Source organism: Neopsephotus bourkii, unplaced genomic scaffold (genome assembly GCF_033783945.1).
Source record: "Neopsephotus bourkii isolate Nb327-2 ecotype Australia unplaced genomic scaffold, CSIRO-AGI_Nbou_v1 NB_323, whole genome shotgun sequence".
In the NCBI taxonomy this organism is placed as follows: domain Eukaryota; kingdom Metazoa; phylum Chordata; class Aves; order Psittaciformes; family Psittacidae; genus Neopsephotus; species Neopsephotus bourkii.
This window is the reverse complement of record NW_026900831.1, coordinates 895459-917748: the sequence shown is the minus strand read 5'-3', so window position 1 is coordinate 917748 and position 22290 is coordinate 895459. Positions and strand designations below refer to the sequence as shown.

The 22290-nt window shown below is 41.1% G+C and overlaps 1 long non-coding RNA gene across 1 annotated transcript; it reads left to right on the top strand.

Annotated features, from left to right (window-relative positions):
* Nucleotides 1-12967: 12967 nt before the first annotated feature.
* On the top strand, nt 12968-20689 carry LOC133209237 (uncharacterized). The gene is made up of 3 exons (XR_009724638.1): nt 12968-13931; nt 16552-18154; nt 20016-20689. It is a non-coding gene; the product is annotated as an uncharacterized LOC133209237 (long non-coding RNA).
* The last annotated feature ends 1601 nt before the right edge of the window (nt 20690-22290 follow it).

Here is a 22290-nt window from a genome sequence, read left to right as displayed (position 1 = left end):
AAAACTATTGTAACTCCATCGCCAGAATCAGATGCAGTACATTCCTTTCAGGAGATAACATTTAATCAGCAGTTCATATGTGTTGCAAATTTTTCTTAGGAGACGGTAACCAGAAAACCAAAATATACCTGCAATAACTGTTGTGTGGTTCCATGAAGCTTTTCTAGCTCAAGGATCCTGTAGTGACATGGTGGAAGTGCTGTGGAATTTGCCACTTTGGTCACGTTTTTGGCCTTACAATCTTGCTGAGAAACCTGAATATCACTACTTGCAAAGTGCCTTACATGTTGGGTGTTTCAGGTCTTTCTTCGTTTCTGGGTGAGTTCTAGTAAACTCCTTTATTGTTCTAAACTGAATTTGTGAAAGGGAACCTACTTACTATAGTGGGAGCCCTTTCTGATTACATGCCAGCACACTATAATAGGATTAATAGGTTGTGCTGGATCTGTAATCTTCATTCTTCCTGTGCTGCTGCTTTTGAAGTAAAGGTGTCCTGGGGGCCAGGCTAGCTATAACGACATCAATTCCATTATCAGAGGATTCAAGTGGTCTAGGTCCAACAAGATTTTTCCTTGAGATGACCAATTAAATGGTCAGGTGCTTTTTGTTTATATTGCTCAACCAGGATGTGGAGATTTTGAATCATATCCCTTCCCTATCTAAACGGCTTATGAACCCAGATTTGCTACTTTACAGGAAAGTCCCCAACTCCTAAGAATAATCTTGGCCAAGATGTTTTCCAGTCTCTTTTCTTAAAGTGGACCATTTTTTGTCAGAAAGAGAAGGTCTGGGGTCCACGGTACCACCTTGGACTGATCTGGATTCCAGGTGATGTTTGCTCGATAGAAGAAATTCAACCTTTGGGCAGAAATCGGAGTTGATTCCCAGGAAGCACTCTGACCTCAAAGCTGTTGGGTAAGCCTGGGCATGGGTGAGGGCCTCACTTCCTCCATGGGGTGTATTTTGAGAGGAGAAGCAGATCTGTATAGTGAAACCCAGGAGGACTGGGCATCGGATCCTCAATGGCAAAGGTCCTGGCTGCTTCTCAGGAAGAGACACCTGCTTTCTAAGGGAGGAAAAGTTTATCTCCCTCAAGTTTCTTACGGGGTGGTGTAAGAGCTCCTCACACAAAAAAAACAGCTCTCACTCATTTCTCAGTGGGGGCCCTGCCCATGGCTGGCAGGGTAACACCATGGCTCTGCCCTGCCCCAGTCAGGCTCCTCTTGCTGTGAAGTCCCCTGGTACTGCTCATCCCAACTCAGTGTGCACTGTTTCCCCCTGCTAATATTAAAAATACAAGAGAAACCGGAAGTTAAAAATAAGAACCAGAAGCAGGCTGGTTGAACTGAGAACTCCCCAGCTCTTCCCTGCGTCTGAATTCTGGTGTGGAGAGGGAACGCGTTATGTATCTCCCTTTGAACTTTAGCTGTGCAGCATCAAGCATCACTCTCTGCTGCTCTTGCTTTGATCTTCTTTTCTTGTAATTTATATTTGCTCAAATCTTGGGATTTCTATGGTCTTTTTTTCTGATATTAGTTGTCTGAGCTTGTCAGGATGAAGTGCTTAGACTTCCAACACATGTAATGGTGAATGCAGCAAAGTGTATTCTCCTTATTCCCTCAATAACCATTGGCAAGCATCAACGGAGAGCAAAGACTTTGGTCAGAATTACGTGCACTTTTAAGAAGGGATAAATTAAACATCTCTGTTTCATTTTGCAGTGATTTTATTATGTGTTTGCAACAGTCTATGCAAAATTTCTGGTGTGAATTTGCATATTTTATACATTTTGTAAAATTACAAATTTCTGGAAGTTTATTTTCTACATTTTTTTTAATAGGAAATTTTAAAAGTTATATAGAAGACATTCCTTTGACACTGCTACGCCATCATCAGCTAGCTAAGTGCTGTGTCTCCCATTTAGTCTGGGTGCCACATGCCTATTTTAGTGAAATCTGCTTCTAATTCCTATGTGACCGTTATCCGGCACTTCTGTGGTTTCTAACACACTATCAATGTGTGTCTTTGCTGCCACATGCATCTCCATCCTATATCTCCATGGCAGACTGAAGGACCTTGCTAGCACACTGTTCCTCAAACACTGAGGTGCTGTCACCAGATTTATCTCTGGCGAGCCTCATTTCCCCCTTCAAATCTAATTTAAAGTTCTTTCAATGAGCCCTGCTAACTTTTGGGAGGTGGGAATGTGCTACTAAATGGGTGACAATGTGCGAAAGATGCTACCAAAAAGAGTATCAGGCTAATCCGTAGTCTGACTTCTGCCATGAGTCGCTTTTTCTCACAGCCTCCCACGTGTGTCAGTGCTGAGCAGTTGTGTCAGACTAGGGAGAGGATCTAGTTGGAAACTTGAGACACCAAAGGAATTTAATACAAAACAATTTTAACCAGGATCTTTTGTGTGATCTGAGTCACTGAACGTCTACCCAAATGCTTGTGTCAGTGTGATGGAGGCAGCTGCAATGCCTGACTACTAGGACCATACCAATAACAGCTTTATGTTGAATATGAGAAATGTTTTACCTCATCTGAAATGACATTCACCTCTCACATTTCCAAAGCAGCACATACTCTTGAAACCACATAATAAAAAGAGGAAGTTTTAAGACATTGACATGCTCATCACTCTTTATTAACAGACAAATTCAATTTTATATCATGAGGACTTCTGTCTCCTCACCTCCTTTCAGCTCCAGATCATGCTTTGGACATATTTGCTGTTCCCTGAATGGTTGTCTTGGCCTACAGAAAGCAATTGCAAATGTTTTGTGCTGTTTTAACTACTTTGATTTTGACAGGACTCGTCTGATGAAACAGCAGAGAAAGTCAAGTTGAAGAGTTTTGTAGCCACACACCACTGTCAGTACATGCTCTGCCATCCAAATACGTAAATCCACAGCTGACAATTTTTTCTAAGCAATGTGATGGGGTTGCACGACCTGTTAGACAGCAAATTTTGCCAGAGCTCCCAGTGCTCTTGGGTCTACCGAGAACCTCTACAGAATCAAAAGCCTGCAAAGAGTCAGCAAAACAGAGCTGATGTTTTTTGGCTTCTGATGATGGTAAGAAATGTGTGGGAGGCTCCTTTCACATCTCCAGAATTCCATTACTTCATTCTTCATAGTTTCCTTTTTGTGTCCCTTTTGAGCAAATTTTTGTGTATTGTTTCAGAGAACCGGTCACAGGGGTAATAAAAATAGCTGCTTCTCAAAAGGGAAAGATCAGTGCCACACAGAGGGAAAGCTGTTTAAAACTTTCTCAATGGTACGGTAAAATTACTGTAAGGGGGTGAATTCAATGGCAACATTTCTATTAAATTCATTATGAATCTGGCAGGAAAGACAGACAAATGGATAAAGTGGGAAATATTTTCTACCATCCCTCCTGCCTTCTGTACTATTTGTTCACTCTCTTTTGACCTTCAGCTCCTTCTCATCAGGCTTTGAAAGAAATTTTCTGGAAGTAGTACCATCAGAACAATCACTACCACAGAGAGATAGATATCTATCTTTTTGATCATCCTCAAAGAAGAAAATGAGTCAGAGCATATATATCAGAAAAGGAGGAACTACTGGTTCCGAACATTAGATGACATCTGCTTGAAATTCTTTGCCAGGGGACAAAGTCACTCTGCCTGTTCTGCCACTTACTCCTTCAAGTTAGGCGCTTAAGCACTAATAATCTTGACATACTCTGGAGTAACAAGGAGAATGTAATGATTAATTGTCACAAAGTACATGATGGGACCATGACATTTCGTAATTCCAAAATGAAGTCCCAGGATTTGTGGAGTAACAAACTTTTCATTTTGAAATGAATTTTATGTGGTCACTTGTGAGAAGTGATACCTTTTTTCAAAGATTTTGAAATAGTTGTGGGTTGTTTGTTTTTTTTAATTTGAAAAAAAAAAAGGTTGAAACACTTTAAAGTGGTTCATTAAGGACCTTTTCCTGAATAGATTTTTCTGAACAGGGACATGTAGGGACCTGTAATCCCACACAACAGTGTCTCTTGATACTCCTGAAGGTTGGCATTAATTCCCTGCTGATAGGCATACTTGCTGTATCCTCAAAGCCTGTCCTGTGCTTAGATCTCTTTCACTAAAATGTCTTTTCCTTCAAATCAGATTTTGCCTAGCACGTGCGGTGCGCTTCCTTTCAATGTTAATACAGCATCACACTATAAAGTATAGACAATTTCAGGTTTGACCTGGACTGAAAAAGACATGGGATGCCATTTCCTCTGTTAGCATCAGACAATACATTGTATTCTCTGTAGATCACGGTTCCAGCTTGTGTGGGTATGTATTCTACTTCTGCTCTTTCCTATCTTTTTTTCTTCTTTCCCTTTTGCTTTAGCACTTCAAACCTGCCATTCTCAAGCAAGAGTTTATCAGAAGAAAAAAAAGTCACATGGAAAGCATCCTTATGGTACACTACCACAAGCCAAGGCTACTCTGCAACTTTGCAAAAGAAATATCTATGACAGTTTTGCACCACTTTATTTTCACCACTTCAGTAACCTGGAATGGTTTTAATAAATCAGAAGTAATTTATATGAAATAGAGAATGTTTCTTTTTAGTTGGGAATGCTCTAAAATATCAGGAGTGGCTCTTGGCATCTCCAAATTGCAGGACAGCTGTGATAGCTGCTTAGCTTTCTTGTCTTGACCAGAAAGCGAATTAGAAATGACAGTCTAGAATGTGTTACCTATTTAGAAACTTACAGTGTATTAAGTGATGTGTGAGAAATCATCCCAGTGGACCATTGTCCATGATGTCCCTTGCTCTGGGCCTGGTTGGCACTGAGCACTGCCACAAAGCTTATAAGAAGCCACAGTGTCAGACTTTCTGAACCACAGCTCCCATCTTCTTAAATATCACCCTCAGTGATACTGCTGTTCTCTTCCTGGTGCAAAAAAGGAGCAGAATTTCATCAGCTATACCACATACCTACACTACAGACAGTATTTGCACTATAATACAGTCAGCTGTACTATGTCAGCTATACTGATAGTGACAGGAGCGAGGGAAAGATGGAGCTGGTTAGCCATCTGGGGGCATTCCCATGCCTTGGGTTAAGTTCCCTCAAGCTGGTTCATAGCAAAGCTGCTGAAAGCTCAACACAGTGTTTTACACTCCAGAGAAAGGAGGAATCGGCTCCTTTCCCCTGGTGGACAAACAGCGGCTGTGATCATGCTGCAGTTTGGAGTAACTCTGGTAGATAAACACTCTCTAATGTAAATTTTAGCCTTGGCTCTGAAAGGAGAAAAAGACGTGATGTCTTTTGATGGCATAAACTATTATGTTTTAAATAGTAACTAGTTGGGTTTATGTAAATAATGTTGTCTTATTCTATTATAAATAACCATTCACATTCACATGGTTTGTGTTACTTATCTCTGCTGGCTTCTAACTTCCCAGTCTTTTGCATTTTATTCACTACAGTTAGTTTCCAGTACTGATAAATCTATCTTTGACTATCCATACCATGCAGGTACCATTTTTCCTAACTAAGTAACAGCACCCACAAAATTCATCTTTTAAGCTTAGTGCTGTTACTGTTGAGCTGCAACAGAAGGTTAAGGTTATTCTTGTTGGCAGTTTTTCTTCTGTGGTGTTTTGTTTTTTAATGATGGTTTTGTAAGGAACTGAGCAGATGAAAGAACTAGGTCTGGTTTAAATTTCTAGGATGAAATTCCAGAATTTCCACTTGGCATGCTGTAAGACATTTATAGTATGTTTTGAGCAGGGGATCAGGGATTTTATTCATAACTGTGGTTGAAATTAGAAAGTGAAACTCCTTAAATGTGGAGCATGACATTAACATTTTTTAAGAATCTATTTCTATGTGTAGATTTCTTAAAGATTACTGGAGAAAAGATTTTCTTGTGCCAAGTGATTTTTTTTGCCCCTTCATGAAGAGTTCAAGAAAATTGGCAGGAGACCAACAAAATCCATCTTGTTGATATTCCCCATATTGCAAAACTATTTTAGCTATGGGTACTACAAAATCAGTGCTGGTAACTGTTTTTCTGGGAAAGCTGATTGAAAAGGATAACACACTGGGATAATAAGCCATGTCTCAACAAAAAGAGAGATTAGAAGGAAACTGAAATCTCTCCTATTGGTAGCTAACTCCCTAAGCCTTGATTTCACCTCTTCTCCTCATGTTTCTCCAGCTAGTAACTCCAGAAATGAAGCTGAGAGCTATGGCAGCGTTTTGCATCCCCATGACCAAACAGACAAGCTCTGACAAGTTGAAGCTATGAACACACTGTCAGCTATGGTGCAGTTAGTTTGTCTCTTTTTTCACGCTTTTGGGATAATCATAAGTCATTTTGGATCTCAAGTGTGTAATCATTTTTTCTGCCCCTTCTGCCTTTCAGATCTGGCATTTTCCGGGAAAACTTCTGGATCATTGTGGGGCAAAGTGTGCCTGTGAATTTTGGAGGGACTAGCACATGGAAGCAGAGCCCTGGGAGCAAGTATTCTTAGTTTCAGACCTCTCCAATGAGGGCAATAACACACATGAAGAAAAGCAAACCTGGGCTGTTTAGTTAAGAGGGTGGGGAGAGGAGATGACCCAGGGAGTCTTATGTGATTGGCTGCTATAGTATGCAAAGCTCTCAAGAAAACTTTGGATGAAGGGACAAATAAAGGTTGGGAGGTGAACAGGATAAAATTAAACATGTCTTTGCAGCATTGGATAGTGACAGCCCAATAGACTCTTTGAGAAGTGATACATGTTTTCATCCTGGGAATTTCAGTTAAGCCTTTTCATAGTCTTGTTGTGTGATGTAGGGATGAGGGAGCTGTGAGAAAACAGGGATTAGGTGTGTACAGAGTTGGCTAAAACGGAGGTAGCACTGCTGAGTGTTAGTAAGTATGTATCAGAGAGGAATTCATGAGCTGGGTGCTGTGATGGCAGTAAATAAGTTGGATGGAAATAATTGTGGAATGGAAGGACCCTGGTGTATACAGTGGGTGGGCTGTTAATGTGACAGAGTGGTCTGGTGAGGTATATCCAACAGAAAAGAGGGAAGCTTACTGTCCTGATTCAAAGATGTTTGTGAGAATTCATTTAAATTTTGCTGGCACAGGTGCCCAGAGGCTGTTGAATAACCATCCTTGGAGATGTGCAAAGCTTGACTGGATGAGGCACTTGATCACACTTTCAACAATATGTAAGTGAGGAGGTGGCCTAGATGAATTCTAGAGGTGCCTTCCACCTGAATGATCCCATGCTCCATTAGAACAAAGAAGCTCCCAGAAACCTTTCACAGCACGTTAGTGAGAAGCAGAAGGGAAGAAAGGATAAGTCCCCAAACCCCAAAATGCTGTTATGTCAGACCTTTACAACAGGATTATTTTATACATGTAGGTGTATGTAGGAAAGAGACTGAGGACCAGGGAGTTCTTTCCAGGCTGTAAGCCTTACAGGGAAGACATGCAGGGACAAGACAGAACGTCTTGCCAACTCCTATGTTTGGGTCTCACAGCTTAGCAGCAACAACAATCCCTTCTTAGCATTTTTTGATAGAGAGGAACTCGGGAAATTATTTATTGGCTGTTTTTATCACTCATTTCCTCAATGTAGTTTTCACAAGATTCAGGGAAAAGCTTTTCAGGAAGCTAAAGATGGCCAAGTAATGAACAAAAGAGATGTGCTGAAGTTTGGGAACAATCTTATTTTTCAGTGAAAAAAATACATCTGAGGCAGAAATAGGATTAAAAAATAAATAAAATAAAAAGGGGGGGGGGGGGGAAGGAAAGAACCAAAAGAGAAGAAAGGGGAAGAAGGAGAAAGAGGAGGCCAGAAGTCCAGATTTGCTAAAGAGATTAGAAAATTTGATTATTTTTTTTTTGGCAGATACAATGGCACAGCCTCTCCTAAATCATTTAGAAAGTGAAATGAAGTGAGGAAGAAAAATTGACCTGACTGGTTTTGAGCCATGGAATTACAGAGCTTGCAAAAGAAGGGGTATCTAGCCACAAAACCAACAAAAATTGACTCAACCTTCTCTCCCTAGCAACTCATCTTCTCCAGTGAGCCTAAGTGGGTTGGTAGGATTATCTCTAGGGGAAAGAGGCAGTTGATTCATCAGGCCCATCCATCCTGAGACTGGAAGGCAAGCCCTCTTACTTGTTTGCAACTCAGTTTTCTTCCAATGTCATTCTACTGAAACAAATTCAGGCAATTTAGCTCTTTGTCCAGTAGACCTATATTAACACAGAAACACATGTGCAAGGACTGGGCTGATAGTTTACTGAGCTTTACTATAAATAGATGCCCAGGATAACATTTTTTAAAACAGTATTTATTTTTATATTGAAGTAGCAGGCAAAAAAATAAACAGAGAAGGGGAAAATGGAATAAATTAAAAGATATTTTCATGTGAAATTATACCTTATTCACTGGTTTTATTTGTATCTGGTAGGAAAATCTCCATATGCTTTTGGTAATCTGTAGATTGGGCTACAACTCTGATGCTAAAGAGGTACACAATGAGTTGTACAATTTCCAGTGACTTAAGGCTCAGCTTGCCCTAGGCTATATGCCCAAAACATAAGTATAAACCTTCACTGACTCATTATAAAATTCTCCTGGTTTGGCCAGTGGGGTGCACCCTAAAAAGTCTTGGCCTTTATATACCTGTGAGGTGCAAGACAGCTACACATGCAAGACGTGTATAGTTCTGCAATACTCTCCCTGAAGCCTTTCTCTGAGTTTGCACTGCTTCAGCCTTGCACCAAGAGCCAGGGCACAGCTTTCTGTCTCCTGGTACCCTGCAATCTGCTGCCTCTCAGGTGACTGTCTCCATCACATGGGTGGCTCAGCATGACCCAGGTTGCTTGCAGCACACTCACCAGTATCACTGCTCTCAGCCTCCATTGTGAGCTCTGCACGTTACGTATGTGTGTGACCATGTACTGGGGGCTACTTGCTGAGGTGTCAGGTGCCCTGCTCTCCCAGCATAGGCATGGGCAGGATCATTTGTCTGAACACTTCAAAACAACCTCCGCAGGAAAAAGTGTTTGAATCACTTGGAAATGCCCAGTATTCATAGCCTGGGGGCAGAAACCAGCTCCAGTGACTCAAAGACCCAGAGCAGTTATGCATATGCTACAGGAAGATACAGGGGAAGACACTTCATTCTGGGGAAGTCATCAGGCACTTTCCTGACACTTGAGGAAGCAGCAGTAGAGAGAAGTATGCTTTTACAGAAGAGGATTCTCAAATGCTTTCTTCCACTTCTCTCACACGCTTGTTTCCTTTTTCCACTGCAGTCAACAGAGAGTCTCATAAGCAATGATCTCAGTCAGCTGCAGATGTTTGCCTCTGATAATGTATTTACATTGCATTCATTTCTTGTAAGGACATGTTGTCTTTCTCACCATAAATATATTTAGTAGGACTGATATTCTGAGTGGCTAAAAATTTGCTCTTGCATCCTCTTCTGAACTCTCTGGTCTTTGAGAATCAGCTCTTGAATATGTTCTTACTACTACTTCTTCCAATATCTCCTTTCAGCTTTAGGAGTTCTCAGTGGCAAGTGGTCTCTGGATCTGTCTCCTGAAGTGTGGTTTCTGTGTCTATCTCCTGCTTTGGATCACAAAGACCTTCCCTTGTCTGATCCACCTTTCCCAGTTGAACTAGCTGTCCTTTACCCCTAAGCCCTTTTGCTATGGCTTGTCTGTCTTAATGGAGGATGCAATGTGGCTTGAATACAGTGCTGCTGCAGTGCACCCAAAATCCTGAGAAAAGGAAAGTTGTGCTAGCTTTGAGATGCCAACAACTCATCTGCAGGGCCTTGAATCCAGTGCTGGACCTGACTACCACTGCCTTGCAGAGACCAGTGCCGCCTCAGGAGAAATGTTTGCCCTCCAGCTGGACTGTGTTCCTGTAAAAGCAGTAATCTGTGTCAAAGTGAGCTAAACAAAGCAATCAGAAGATAAAATGAAAACTGTCATTCTTTGACATACCATACAGCTCAATAAGAATGCAGAATAGCTGTAAGCTAAATGAGCCACCTAATAATTTTTCATGTTGTCCTTTTTACAGACTTCACAATAGTGTTAAACTGTGGCTCTTGTCTGGCAATTAAATGGTTAGTGCTGGTAAAGTATTTCTGCCATTTAAAAATGAGTTTTTCATACTCTCTTGAAAAACAAACACAATAAACTGTAACTGGTAACTGCTTTTGGAATGTGAGTTGCTTTCTAAGTCTTGAGAAAACAAAACACAATCTCCAGACCCCACTCCCAAAGAAGCAAAAAAATGAAACAAACTTGCATTTTACATGCATTTTTTTAGAGAATAAGTTTTGCTTATTATTCTTTCCACTTCATCTAGAAATATAAGTTACTGCATACTTTAAAAATTAAATGGAAAAAACCCAAACCACAAACCAAAAGCCCCTCCAAACAATTCAGGCAAACCCTGTTCTCATTGTCGCCTGGCTGCTTAGGTTTAGAAAAGAAGATATTGGCAAGTGAAGAAGCTAAAGTTTTCTCTTTTTAAAGCACTTTATCTTCTTCCATTTTTGTTATGATTTCAGGCAAGTGTACAAGAACTATTTCCTGGACTTTCTTAGAATTGCTAAAACTTGTTCCTCTGCCCTTCACTCCTCAAACAAGACCTGCTTCATGCCCTACATTGAATGCATCTTACTTTGACAAACGTTTTCCTTGCCTTCTCTTCTTGGACTTGAAGATGCATATAACACACAGGAGCCATGGTGCAAGGAAATGAGGAAACGCTCTCTTTACTACTGTTTCAAAATGAAGATTAAAATACCCTCCCCATCCCTTAGGACAAAATGGCTGTGGCAGTGCAGGCTGCTGCATGGCCTAGGTGCCCAGGCATACTGAAGGAACTGCCACAGGCTGTTTCTGCCTAGAGATGGGAAGAGCAAGAGGATCTTCACCTCTTTTCTCTTGCCTCCACTTCAGCCTCCTCAAACTTGCCAGCTTTCTACTCTATTTTCCAGCCTCCTAAAGAACAGTACTTAATTAGCTAATCTCATGTGTCCATTTCTGTTCTGTACTGCAGGTGGTTTCACAGCACAAATCTCATCAGGAGGATATCACGGTAGCAGTGCCACCCTTACATCATGCATTAAATAAGCATCACAGAGATCAAAAGGATAAACAGGCAATAAATATTTGTTTCTATATTTGCTTTACTGTTTTCAAACTCCTATCTACCAACACAAGGTTTAACAATTGCTTTATTATTATTACTGTTACTATTGTCACTATTATATATGAAATTCTAATCTACCATAAGGACCCTGAGCATATTATGGTTCTAATAATGGTACCACCCATACTGGAACTCTTAATAGAGTACTGTGAGCTCATGAGACTGTAAAGAAATGCTGGCTTTCAGCATGTTTATAATATTTCTTCCTGAAGATGAATTGCCTAAGGAAGAAAATACAAGGAAGCTAAATTTGCTGTTTTGTTTAAACATAAAATGTGCAGGGAACACTACTGTTACGGCCAAGTTAAACACCCTTTAACAAGTCAAGCAAGTGTAAGGACCTCAGGCCACCTTTCAACTGAGGAAACTTCTTTGCTGGCATCAGTGTAGTATAGCTGTGTAGTATTGTTCCATAAAGTCTCAAATTCGCTTTCTGGCATTCATGGTGCTAATGCAAGATAAGGATTAATGAGTATTTATACCTTGCTGGCTTATGGTAGTTTCTCCAAACTGCTGAAATATAACAGAAATGCAGCCTCTTGTCTGAGGGTTTACAAGGGTTGGTGTTTATCTCAATTGCTTGTCAGAGCTCACAGCATATTTCTTAGGTGTTAGAGATGGTAGCTAAAACAAGGATAAAAGCAGCAATTTAAGTCAAAAGACAGTGGGAAGAAGATGAACTTCTAATGATGGATTTATTGCTATCTTTTTGTTTTGGTTTAGGCCCTTCCTTAACATGAGGTAAGCTATAGCCTTCATTTTAGTTAGCGCTGAAGACAGGGCTGCTTGTCAGAGAGAGCTCCTAAGAGAAGTTACTGGCAGCTTTGGACTTGTGTGCAGAACTATCCCTAGGAAAGACACTGTTGAAGTCATGGTGGTCCTTGGATGACCTCTGTCAGCCTGGGTTGAAAACTGTACTGTTCAGACAGGACAGAAACCAGGGCCTGGGCCAGGAGCCTGACTTAGGTACATCTGTGAGCATGCAGTTACGCCCAGTGACTGTGAAACTGAAGTTCACTTCCTCTTATGATTTCAGCTGTAAGGACTGGTGTCGCTTCCCACAGCTGGTTTCTTGGCTCACCCTCTGGCAGTGGCCCAATACCAGCAGTGTATTCTAACACGTCACCAGGGGTTGTCATCAGAAATTTTGGGAGAAAAACCCACCAGCATTGCTCATTATAATCTTTCAGATGTCAGAGTGCTGAGCAGCAAGGCTTAAAAGAGAACAGCAGCAAGGAAAGAGTGGTTGTTCATCATGACTGATAATAGTGCAGATCCCAGCTTCAGTTTCATGGACTTGTAATACATCCATGAATCCATCCAGTAAATAAAATACCTAACATTTTTGCATGTTGCACTATTTCAAATTCATGAGACCGTCATCTTTTCTTCACCAAATCCTACCTTTTCATGCTGTCTGCCACACAAATGATCCTGAAGTGGCTTGTAATTACCCAGGTCTCTGTGGTGACTAGGTCATGTAATCCCACCTAACTTCACTGTCACAGTATATCACCTTTCCCTTGCCTGCTATTTAATTTTATTTAAGTTTTATTTAGTCTGTTTATTTCACTTACTTAGGTTCCTTTAACTATTTACCTGCTGCTTGTTGTCTGTATCTTGGGTTATAAAATCAGGACAGGGGAAAGTCAGCTTCCTGGTGAGTTGTAGACTGCTACTGACCATAGAATCATAGTTAGGTTTGGAAAGGGCTTTAAGATCATCTAGTTCCAACCCCCACATGGGCAGGAACACCTCACACTAGATCATGTCGCCCAAACCTCTGTCCAGCCTGGCCTTGAAGACTTCCAGCAATGGAGCATTTACCACTTCTTTAGGCAACCTGTTCCAGTGACTGTGAGATTTACTTCTGGCAGAGGTCTTCAGACTGTTATGTAACATAAGATGGTGAAAAGAAAACCACTATGTAGGTTGATCTGAAGGGTTTATGGAAAATTAACATTTCCTAAAAGATGAGCAGGACAGCCTAAAAGTCTTTAAAACTCCTTTAACTTGTGTTTTGATTTAGTACCCAGGTACAATTCATTGCTCTGCAGAACCACTTAAGTAAATCAGACAGAAGAGAGCAATTGGATAACATCCTACCTTCACAATGTCTGTCTTGGGAATGAGACTTATTTTCTTTTGACTCCATGAGATGAAAGCTTAAAAAGCTTTCATCAAAAATGAGATGAAAGCTTGCTTCATTGCTTGTGGTCATTCTCAGAAAAGACAACACATGATTTATTTATCCCCTTTTCTGAGAGAACTTCCCCTAAAACCACCACAGACTATAGGGCTGTGGTGATAGGATTTTTTTTTACCTCATTTTTCTTTTTTTCCTATGGAAAAGCTGGTGATGTAGGTCTGTACTACTATCAGTTTAGACTACTGTACATGTCAGAAGGCTCAGTGTGGTTCACCACCCTGCTTTGCTACGACCATGCTACAGGAGCTGCCGTAGAAATATCAGTGCCAAAGAAGACATCACAAAAAGGAAAATAATGTCTTCTGTACTCCTATTTCTGCTGTACAGTCCAAATCCATACTGGCTACACAAGACAACATGAGGTGTCTTTTTATAAGCAATCACCTTATTCCCAAATTTTAAGACTGTCTGGAGGGGAGGGTGAAGACAACAGCCCAAATCCCAGGTTTCCCTGACTCACTGCTGCGTCGTGGCTGTGTCCTCCAGCTGCTTCCAAGTAATATTTTCTGCTGAGTCACAGTATTACAAGGCATTTTCTCTTTATGATTAATCCCTTTACCCCAGAGAAGACGCAAATGTGCTTCTGGTTTCTGTTTTCTCTCGCACTGGGGAAAGTTCCTGGGTCATGGAAAATGTGGGTTCTCCTCCCTTTTGTGTCACATCCCACTTTTTCCTGGCTCCTGCTCACACCCAGCCTTATCTCTGGGGTATGGAAATCACCACAGCTGCCTTAGGAAACCTTCAGTTATCCCACTTACTATCCATCTTACTAATCAGCCTCTGTCAGAGGATGGCTGTAAATGCTTTTTATGGGGATTTTCTTCAGCGTGAACTGCTGTAGTTGCAAAGTACTTGTAGTACTCCTACTGCCTTTGCTGCTCTTACTGGATGTTGCAACCGCTTGCACAGCCAGTTTCCACACAGTGTCACATGTTAAACCACTCTTGACATCAGCAGATAAGCTTGTCGGGGTCTGCAACCCAGCCCCAACTGAGCACAAACAGATCCTGAGCTGTGCTTTCTCTCTCGATTGTTATGAAACATTTTGGACTCCATCTAATATCCGTAGGCTGACTTCACGTCATCTGCAGAGCAAGGCCACTAAGGAGCATGTTGACTTCCAAAGGCACGGAACTAGAGGCACCTATTTTCAGCAATAGCAAACAGTATGTGCTGAAGCAGGTTGTATTCAAAAGCAAACCAGGTGCCAAGATGGGGCAGTGATTTATTTTTCTATTTGCCTGTGTTTCAGAGAGATAACTGTTGGTGTTTTATTTTTCTTGGCCAAGATCTTGTGAAAAGCCTATCCAGTGAAATCCGTGAGCTCGCGCCTAAAAAGATAGCATATGCTCAAGACATCAATGGGCGTCAAGCACCCAAAGCCACTACAGCTTGGCTAAAAGATGCAGTCTACAGGCCTGTGTTTCTGGAAGGTGTTGTCACTTCTGACACCAGAGGGGGAAGGCAAAGTCACTATCATTTAGAATCCTGTGGTCATGGCTTGATTAAAAGTTAAAAAAATGCAGAGCAGTACAAGTAGTATTTCATATACACATTGGGGAGCCAGCACAATCCCTGATTTCCTTTGTACAAAGCTGGTGTCACAATTGCACTTTTGTCATATTTATCTCATCCCCTGTTCCCTGCAGCTGGCCAGTCCTGACACAAGGCACAGCTGTCACAACAGTGCTGCTAACAGAAGGTTAGGATGAATGGAAGTCTAGATGTGAGCTGAATCTACTGTATCTGAGGTCTGGAGTAAAGTTAGCTTGTCAGGAAGGAGGGGGGACCATGAATGGAATTTGGCAATTATTGTTGTGAAATTTCCAAATATCCTAAACATGGAGAGAAGAAGAAACAGATTTGATTTTTTTAACTTTTTTTTTTTTTTATATATTAGAGTGCCCTTGCCAAACATTGGATGTCAGAATCACAGAACCATAAAGTTGTTTAAGTTGGAAAAAACTTTCAAGATCATGAAGTCCAGCCATTAAGATATCACTGCCAAGTCCACCACTAAACTGTGTCCCTAAGTGCCACATCTACATGTATTTTAAATACCTCCAATGATGATGACTCCACCACTTCCCTGGGCAGCCTGTTCCAATGCTTGACAATCCTTTCAGTGAAGAAATTTCTCCTAATATCCAACCTAAACCTTCCCCGGCACAACTTTAGGCCATTTCCTCTTGTCCTATCACTTCTTCCTTAGGAGAAAATACCAACCCCACCCCCCCTCATTCTCCTTTCAGGTAGTTGTAGAGACCGATGAGGTCCTCCTGAGCCTCCTCTTCTCCAGAGTAAACAACCCTAGTTCCCTCAGCCATTCCTCATCAGACTTGTGCTCTTGACCCTTCACCAGCTCTATTGCCCTTCTCTGGACCCACTCCAGCACCTCAATGTCTTTCCTGTACTAAGGAGCCCAGAACTGAACTAAATAGTGCAGGTGCGGCCTTACCAGTGCCCAGGACAAGGGGTTGATCACTTCCCTAGTCCTGCTGGCCACACTATTTCTGATACAAACCAGGATGCTTTTGGCTACCAGGGCACAATGCTGGCTCATATTCAGCCAGCTGTCTACCACAGTAGCTTTCCAGCCACTCTTCCCCAATCCTGTAGCATTGCATGGGGTTGTTGTGACCCAAGGGCAGGACCTGGCATTGAGGCTTGTTGAATCTCATACCATTGGCATCAGCCCATTGATCCAGCCTGTCCAGATCCCTCTGCAGAGCCTCCCTATTCTCCAGCAGATCAACACTCCTGCCCAACTTGGTGTTGTCCGCAAACTTACTGAGGGTGCACTTGATAAATATATTAAACAGACCTGCCCCCAATACTGAACCCTGGGGAACTCCACTTTTGACTGGCCATTAATTATTTCCAGATTCAAGAACTTCAAATAAATGAACTAGTGTAAGATGTCATTGGAAGAGGTGTTGAATGAACAGAAGTTCCCCAGGCAGCCTGGCATTGCAGCAAGATGTGATGCCACTGCATAAGCTTACACAGTTCTGCTCAAAGAGCTGCTACTGCTTTCAGTTCCTGTTATATTTCAAGAAAACTCACTCAGTCTCCCTGAAAGTGACTGAAATGGTTTCATTCTCATTACTTTGCAGATGTCCGTGTCAGAGGAAAAAGGGAAGGTGAAGGGCCATCCCTTGAGCAGAAACCAGATGTAGCTGCTGAGAATAAAATAGAGAAGCCACAAGCCTTGCAGATGGCTGAAGTCCTGAAGGCATTTCCCATATTTCCAAGAAGTTGGTGAAGAGGAGAAAAGGAATGTTATCCCCTTACCTCCCTTCCCAGTTTCCTCAGCTCTTTGATCTGATTTTTCATGGACTAAAGATGATTCACTGAGTAACTGACCCAAATGTGTTCAGTGCTTCTTGAGAGCTGTGTCCAGTGTAACAGCAAGCCATAAGGGCAAATGCAGAAGTGATGGCAGTGACTTCTCTCAGAGAGAGGGCAAGAACAGTTGTTTGAATCTTTCCAGGATTGTGCAGGGTTCTCTCCTGCTTCTTTTTTTTGTGAGAGACTGTGATGAACTGGGGTTCCTACTGTATGTGACAAAACAGTACTGCCCAGCTGACTGTGGCTGCTAGCTGTAGCAATATTACAATGATTAATCAAACCAGCAGTCCCTAGTAGATTAACTACAGCCATTCACTTCATTGGACAAGCATTGTACAGGAATTCAGAATGCAAACTATATTGTCTAAACACACCTAATGGATTAGCATTAAAGCTCACATGAAAATCCTTGAGGTCAAATGCTAATTTTGAATGCCTACATTAACTACTTATTTGCATGTTCAAAAGTATTTAACTGATGTTTTGCATCAACATGTCTTTACCAATAATTCAAGACATGTGACAATTTATATGTCTAGAGTTACAATTAAAAGTAAGAAAACTCAGACCTGGTGGTTAATTGTAAAATGCAGTGAACCCGAACTGAAGGGTAATTCATTGGCTGTTTTCTACTGATGGTGTTTCAATGGCCAACTTAAAGATATTGATGCTTCATCAACTGAATGAGAATATGCAGATTTTTCCCAGATCATATAAGCTAAGAGAGATCCCATCACAACTCTAATCAGAACAGCAGCAGAGCACATTGCAATTACACAGCTGTTTTTTCTCAGCACCACCCAGAGCGAGACCCATTACAATTGGATTCATTACAAAACCACTCTTCTCTAATATTTACAGCACTCTGTTATAACTGACCATCAGATGTCTGGAGTTTAAACACATATTCATTAGGATTGTGGTAGGCATTCTGTGATAGCTCTAAGTGTTATGCTCCATTCCTCCAGCTTCAGGGTTTGCTATGAGCTGCACTTGCTCCATACAGCCTTTAAAAGATACTGAGCTTTGTGAATTTTTCCTGTTAATATAGACTGTATCTCAGACAAGTGGAGTTTTAATAAGTTTCCAAGTCTTTCAGGCTAGAAGTGGAGGTGGCACTCTCTGAAAGAAGTTACAGAAATTAAACTTGGAACATATTTAGCCTATATTGGAGCTTGAGGCTTGCAGGCACCATCATATTCCTCTCTACAGCTGTGTATTTAGAAGCTGTTGAAAGTTAAGTTTTCTTACTTTTTTTAAAATGATTTTGCAGCAATGTAACTGGGTCATAGACACCAGCAAAAGCTGGACAGGATCCTCCAAGTGCTTTGGATATTTTTGGAAGAATATGGTACATGGCTGTTTCCTGTAAGTGTGACTGGTTGCTTCATCCCAGTATCACTTCTTCCAGCCTCCCTTTTATCTCCTTACCACATATTGCAGTATGTAACCACAGCTTCTCAGGCTGATTTTGGGGCTGTGAACCTTTCAGCAAAGAACATTATTCTGTTCATCGTTTCCCTCAACCTAATTTCTTTGTACGTGCAGGAGTGCCTAGCATTAGCACTGGCTGGCCTCATGTCATCATTGCTGGTCTTTGCTGCTGAAGCATTAACATTTCTGTCCTTATGGGTAATTCTCACTGAGAAAATCTGGCTGCTTCTTCTTCTTCTTGGCCAACAACAAGGGTTAATTGAAAAATAAATTTGGTAAAGCATATTCTGGAGCAAGAGGGCTGAGAAGGTGCTGGTTGCCCAGCACTGGTCAAGGATGTGAAACTTCCCCAGTTCTCATTTCAGCTCAGTAATACTTGCCAGGGTTTTGACTACATACACCAGCAGCAGAAATTTCTGAGATAAACTGGCCTGACTCACTGCTATCAATTTGACTGCTGATGCTATTGCTGGATTTCCTTGCGATCAGAGATCACAGCCTCTAAACAGTGCAGCTTCCCAGCAGTATGGTGTAGGAAAGAATCTAGTCACTAAGCCTTTTATAATGTTTGGCTTAATATCAGTTGATATGAAAAACAACTAACATACACAAGCATCCCCCCTGAAATAGGATGACCTTTTCTTGCAGCGGGCTGAAAGCTGTGTACTCTTTTCACATCTCCCTGTTTGACCACTGTGCTTGTTTTTCAGTAGTGATGGGGACTGGCTCATCACAATATTTTTGCTTTTAATCAGGTTAAAAAATACAGCTTTATCCTGACTATTTTGATTCTCTCTTTAATTATCCTGAACATTGCTGTAACTGTGGCATAAAGCTGTGTTCTGAGCTACCTGTTCATCCATGCTTCATGTGCTAACGGGTGTTCTGCTCGGACCGTGCTGTCTGTGTCAGGCTGTGAGGTCAGACATGAGCTATTTCCCACAATCAACTTGATGTGCTGATCTGCATGTAGCAGCTGTTAATAGCCTGATTCACACATCTCTTTGGCAAAAAAACCCAAATGCGTGGCTTTTGTAAATTGGACACTTTTTTCTCTTTAGAAGGAGAGAAAGTGAAACCCATTGAGAGTTGGTGAGTGATATTGGATAATGAGACAGATTGCCGAACTGTCCCATTACTATGAGATAAAATAATGCAAGAATCACCCTTGGGCTGACTGTGGAAAAAATAATGACAACAGAATAAAGTGCATTTGCAACACAGAATACAGTATTAGTCATCTAGAAACATGGTGCATGTGTGCCTTTTCTGGAAGGGGAGTTCAGCACTTTTTGCAGAGAAATGAAGGCCAAGAATGCTACATTTTCACACTCTGAAGAAGAGTGTGAAGAGAAGATCACACTAACACTCTTTGACCTCTACTTAGCATACTGAGCTGCCAGTTCTTTGCTTTTGAGGCCCTGGGGATGGTGGTTATGGGAAACTGAGGGCAGTAACAAAAAGACCCCACATCGGAGATTTTTGCAGTAAATGTAGTGACTAAGGTCATTGTGTTTGAAGTAGCTATCTTGAGCATCTTCTGGCAGTATATTCATGGCAGCACAAGGTTCACTAGAAAGTGCAAAACTTTCCTAGAATTCTGGGGAATTGAGTACTTATCCTAAATTCAGTATTGCCATGATTAATTTAAAAGCTTAGGTATAACAGGATATAACTATCTGAAATATCAAACTTGCCTTGTTGGATTTAAGGTTTGACTCTAGCCCTAGGTGTTATGTTTAAAAAAAAAGCTGCTGCAATAGAATGGCAATACTACATGTAGTCTTTCCTTCAGGCGGGGAATGGAGAAACACTTGACAATATCCTCTTTGTGGGAATTTACAGTTGTTCTTTAGTACTGATGGTATTTTGTATCAACATTGATGGACAAAATGAAGGGATATGAAATGCACTGATGACTAAACTGCAGAAGACTACAGGCAGAAAGGCTAGTGAAACCAGCAGCCATTTTCGTGTAAGGTTTAATTTATTTCTCTGCTACAGAGCTGGGCAGAGAGTCCTTGTGAGCAGTTCAGTTTCATTTTCGCCAATATACGTACGTATTTTCTCCAGAATGTACGGCTCATTCACCCTACATCTCCTGGGAAGGCAGGGGAGCTCTCTGTAGGACAGCCACCAGATACTCCCATGACCATGCCTGCTCTCCATGAGCTCTGCAGTGCCTCTGCATCAAGAGAAGTGCATGGGGAGACAGGGGAGGTGGCAGTGATGGGACAGGGATGAGTGGGGAAGGCTGTCAAAGACAGCAGTAGATGAAGGGCATGGGATTACAGTCACAGTTTGGGGAAATGGTAAAGCACCTGCAAGGTGGTGAGTTTCTTCACTGTACCAAAGCTGTACCAGATAAATTTTTAGGACCATCTGGTGTACAAGGAACGTAAAATGGTCCTTGATATAGTGTGGAAACAACTATCCCCAAATGAGTTACTTAAGTTGAAAAACTACTTATTTTTTGGCAGTGGATAATTGCTTGGATGAAAACGTAAAAAAAAAAAAAAAAAAAAAAGTTTATCAGCCTTTTGGAATATTTCACATTTCTTAGGAATGGCGTGGGTTTTCTGGATCAACAGAGTAGGATTTTTTAAATAGCATCACGGATTCCTACTATCTTTCTAACAGCTAATCAGTAGTTTTACACCAGGATGAGTTCTTTTTATCAAATGTCTATGAGGTCCTCTTTGATTGCTCACTGGTAACTTCCTAGGAAGTCCTAAAAATAAAGAATATTTCCCAAGTGTTCTGTAAACAGCAGAACTTATTGTTGGCCAAAATGTTTGGAACATTTTTCTTACCTTATCATATTTATGAATTATTTTTACTCTGTTACTTTGTACAATATCGCTACACCATCTGCCTAGTAATATTTTAGTAAGAGTCTTCATTCTATAAATATGCTTTAAACATCTTGTGAATCCCCTGGCTGCTAATTTTGATGAGCAAGATGCACACATCTGGCACTTAATCTTTGTGCAAAGTCCTACTTTGTAGTTCAGCATTACGTTCAGTGTTTAATAGACTCCATATTCTTCCTTCTGCTCCAATACATAGAAATCCTATTGTGACTCTTGAATAAGATGCCCTGGCAAATATAACATATCAAGGAGGTGAGATATTGTATATAGAAAATGAAACCTCCAGTTTATGTTTTGAAAAAGGTTTTGTGTCTTTGTTAGTGTTTATATAACACTAATAGGCAGTTTAGATATATTGTACTGAGTCTGATCTGTAAAAGTCTTATTAGTTGCTCTCTGACTGTGTTAAGGAAATGAGTTTGGAAGCAACAGGCAGAAGAGGAGGGGCAAATTCAGCTGTTATTGAGAAAGTGTAGTAACTGGTTAGTCTGGGAAATTATGCAGACATAACTTTAGGATAGACATGACAGCTGTGAATTGTGGTATTTGTTACCCACGTTCTCATGTTAGGGTATGTGTTATTAGGCTTGTTCATGAAATGATAGAATTAATAGCTTGCACAATCCATGCAATTTGTTCCTTTTAAATTCCCTCCCTTGAAGTCTCAATCATAGTGTGTTTCAGTAGGTCAACAGCAGAGGGTTTTTTCCTTCCTGGTATTTGTCTGAAGCTTCAAATAATGTTGGTTTAGTCCTTACAAACTGAAAGCAACCAATAGAAGTTGGACATATCTCTTGCCTCAAAGTTGTTAGACGACCCTGTGAAATCCCACACGTGCACGTCTGCCAAGTGGAGAGGGAAAGCAAAATGAAGGAAGGAGAGTCACCACTATACTGTACAGCCAGCTGGCAGGAGGTGCATCAGCAAAATGACTCTTTTGACACAAACAAGTAGGACACTGTGGGGGGCCATGAACAAATAATTAAGCTTATTTCTCTTCAGGGCTTTGTTCACTGCTGGAAATTATATCTAAAATGGAAGAAGCAGATTAGGAATGAGGTCTGAGGGGACACTGAAAATTTGCTCATACTGTAACCACCTTTGCTGAAAGTGAAGTCCCCAAGGGTTAATTTGCTTCTGCAGAATTGTCTCAACACTTTGAGAAAACAAAACAATGAAACTATGTTGAAAACTTTT